Raw genomic sequence first — 4282 nt, 5'->3', positions numbered from 1 at the left:
CTTACACATAACTACACCCTTCTAAAAATTATATAAAAATCCTATGATTTTGTCCTCTGGTCAGCTAGTCTTAGCCAGAGCAAACAGTCAACTTAGTCCCTAAGGTTGACTCACTAATGGGATGGGCAAGTCCACCTAACTCTATTCAGGGGGATCCAGGATCCAGTAGCCTTAGTGGGGTGATCCTGTACTCCTGTGAGCATGGGCAATTCCATCAGTTTTGCTTAACACCATATCTAGCATTAGACATCTACACTTGCCTTTGAAAATCATGTACTATGCTTTACCCCTGACTCCACCTGAGTAATTCACAGCACAGAAGCTTCATGTCAAGTTTAGCACTCTATTTGAGATTTTATTGGCAAACAAATTGGTTTACCACTTCTTTCTCCAACTCTTTTTACAGATAAAGATCTGAGGCAAACAGGGTTAAGTGACTTACCCAAAGTCACACATCTAGTAAGTTTGTGAGGCCACTTTGAACTCTAGGCTTGGCACCCTGTTAAATCTTAGGTCATTCTGACTGTGACTCCATGGTACTTGAATTCTTCCTTTCTCACTGCTTGTAGTATTTCTCTTTGACCTGAGAAGTCTGGATTTTGTCTACAATATTACCAGTAATTTTCATTTTGTGGTTTATTTTAGGAGGCAATCAGTGGATTCTGTCAGTTTCTACCTTGCCCTCTGGTTTCAAGATATCTGGGCAGTTTACCTTTGTAATTTCTTGAAATATTACTTGCAGGCTTTTTTCTTCCATTCAAGGATTCTTAAATTATCTCTTTGTTCTACTTTCCACCTCAGTTTTTTTCTGTCAGATATTTATTTTTTTCTATTTTCTAGTCACTTGATTTTGTTTTATGATTTTTTTTTGATATCTCATAGAATCATTAGCTTTCGTTTGGCCAATTCTATTTTGAAGTAATTATTTTCCTCAGGTGGAAAATGATGCCTTTGCCAAGCTATAATAATATTGCTAATCCCCCTGCCTTCTCACTTTTAAAAATTAATTTCCTTAATGTTTTTGACATTTTGTTTCTCTACATGAAATTCTGTTACTTTTAAAGTTTCTATAAAATAATGCCTTCATAGTTTGGTATGGCTTGGATAAAGTAAATTTAGTTAGCAGTATCACTTTAATTACAGTAGTCTGTATCTATCTAAGAGCAATTAATATTTTACCAGTAATTTATATCTGTCTTTATCTGTGTGAAGATTATTTTGTACATGTGATCATGTAGTTTGTGTGTTTTCGAAGGGAGTTGACCAAGTATTCTACACTTACTGTAGGAAAAGAGAATTCCTCTTTTTGTCTCTTCCTCTTGGGTTTTGTTGGCAACATACAGAAATTCTCATGATTGATTTGAGTTTATTTTATATCCTGCAATTTTAATGGGAGAAGTTCTTTGAATTAGTTTTTTAGTTTCATCTCTAAGGTTCTTGTTTCATTCTTTGTACTTTTATCCTTTTCACTTAGCACAGTAACTCAAACACATTAAGCCATCAATAACAGATCAGTTTCATTAATGAATATGTATGCAAAAATATGAAGTAAAATGCTAGCCAAAGGAGTACAACAATATATTACAAAGATTCTACATTGTGATCAAGTGGGATTTATACCAGGAATGCAAGGATGGTTTAATATAAGGAAAACTATTTTTCCTACTTAATGGTATTTTTTTCTAATTACATGTAAAGATACTTTTCAATATTCACTTTTACAAGATTTTGAGTTCCAAATTTTTTTCTCCCTCTCTCCTTGCCCTTCACCCTCCCCAAGATGGCAAGCAATCTTATATAGGTTATACCTGTACGATCATATTAAACATATTAGTCATGTTGTGAAAGAAGAATCAGAACAAGAGAGAAAAACCACAACACTAAAAAAGTGAAAACAGTATGCTTAGATCTAAATTCAGGCTCCATAGTTCTTTCTCTGGGTATGGAGAGCATTTCCCACCATGAGTCTTTTGAAATTGTCTTAGATAATTGTATAGCTAAGAAGGGCTACGTCTATCAAAGATGATCATTGTACAATGTTGCTGTTACTGTTACAATGTTGCTGTTACTGTGTACAATGTTCTCCTGGTTCTGTTCACTTCACTCAACATCAGTTCATGTAAACCTTTCCAGGCTTTTCCTGGTCTGCCTGATCATCATTTCTTATTGTTTATTTTATTTTATTTTTATTTTTTGTTTTTTTTAATTTATTTAATTTTTAACATTCATTTTCACAAAATTTTGGGTTACAAATTTTCTCCCCTCTTATCCCCTCCCCCCCCCAAACCCAAGCATTCTAATTGACCCTGTGACCAATCTACTCTTTCTTCTATCATCCCTCTCTGCCCTTGTCTCCATCTTCTCTTTTGTCCTGTAGGGCCAGATAGCTTTCTATACCCCTTTACCTGTATTTCTTATTTCCTAGTGGTAAGAACATTACAGTTGATCCTAACACTTTGAGTTCCTACTTCTTTACCTCCCTCCCTCCCCACCCCTTCCCTTTGGAAGGCAAGCAATTCAATATAGGCCAAATCTGTGTAGTTTTGCAAATGACTTCCATAATAGTTGTGTTGTATAAGACTAACTATATCTGCCTCCATCCTATCCTGCTCCCCATTGCTTCTATTCTCTCTTTTAATCCTGTCCCTCCCCAAGTATTGACTTCAAATTGCTCCCTCCTCCCATTGCCCTCCCTTCCATCATCCCCCCACCCTGCTTAACCCCTTCTCCCCCACTTTCCTGTACTGTAAGATAGGTTTTCATACCAAAATGAGTGTGCATTTTATTCCTTCCTTTAGTGGAATGTGATGAGAGTAAACTTCATGTTTTTCTCTCACCTCCCCTCTTTATCCCTCCACTAAGTCTTTTGCTTTTATGAGAGATAATTTGCCCCATTCCATTTCTCCCTTTCTCCTCCCAATATATTTCTCTCTCACTGCTTCATTTTTTTAAGATATGATCCCATCCTCTTCAATTCACTCTGTGCACTCTGTCTCTATGTGTGTGTGCGTGTGTGCATGTGCGTGTGTGTGTAATCCCACCCAGTACCCAGATACTGAAATGTTTCAAGAGTTACATATATTGTCTTTCCATGTAGGAATGTAAACAGTTCAACTTTAGTAAGTCCCTTATGACTTCTCTTTGCTGTTCACCTTTTCATGGTTCTCTTCATTCTTGTGTTTGAAAGTCAAATTTTCTTTTCAGCTCTGGTCTTTTCATCAAGAATGCTTGAAAGGTCTTTATTTCATTGAATGAACATTTTTTTTCTCCTGAAGTATTACACTCAGTTTTGCTGGGTAGGTGATTCTTGGTTTTAATCTAGTTCCTTTGACTTCTGGAATATCATATTCCAAGTCCTTTGATCCCTTAATGTAGAATCTGCCAGATCTTGTGTTATCCTGATTGTATTTCCACAATACTTGAATTGTTTCTTTCTGGCTCCTTGCAATATTTTCTCCTTGACCTGGGAACTCTGGAATTTGGTTACAATATTCCTAAGAGTTTTTCTTTTTGGATCTCTTTCAGGAGGTGATTGGTGGGTTCTTTCAATATTTATTTTATGCTCTGGTTCTAGAATCTCAGGGCAGTTTTCCTTGATAATTTCATGAAAGATGATGTCTAGGCTCTTCTTTTTCATCATGGTTTTCAGGTAGCCCCATAATTTTTAAATTGTCCCTCTTGGATCTATTTTCCAGGTCAGTTGTTTTTCCAATGAGATATTTCACTTTGCCTTCAATTTTTTCATTCTTTTGTATTTTCTTGGTTTCTCATAAAATCATTAGCTTCCATCTGCTCCATTCTAATTTTTAAAGAACTATTTTCTTCAGTGAACTTTTGAACCTCTTTTTCCATTTGGGTAATTATAATTTTTATAGCATTCTTCTCCTCATTGGCTTTTTAGACTTCTTTTGCCATTTGGGTTAGTCTATTTTTATAGGTGTTATTTTCTTCAGCATTTTTTTGGGTCTCCTTTAGCAAGCTGTTGACTCACTTTTCTTTTTTTGATTTCCTTGCATCATTCTCTTTTCTCTTCCCAATTTTCCATCCACCTCTCTAACTTGATTTTCAAAATCCTTTTTGAGCTCTTCCATGGCCTGAAGCCATTGCTTATTTTTTTTGGGAGGTTTGGGTGTAGAAGCCTTGACTTTGATGTCTTGGTTTGATGGTATGCTTTGTTCTTCCTCATCCAAAAGGATGGAAAAAAATACCTGTTCACCAAGAAAGTACCTTTTATAGTCTTATTTTTTCCCCTTTTTTTGAGCATTTTCCCAGCCAGTTACTT

Source organism: Notamacropus eugenii, chromosome 6 (assembly GCF_028372415.1).
Source record: "Notamacropus eugenii isolate mMacEug1 chromosome 6, mMacEug1.pri_v2, whole genome shotgun sequence".
Taxonomy (NCBI): Eukaryota; Metazoa; Chordata; class Mammalia; order Diprotodontia; family Macropodidae; genus Notamacropus; species Notamacropus eugenii.
The sequence above is the reverse complement of the archived record's forward strand: the minus strand, read 5'-3'. Positions refer to the sequence as shown.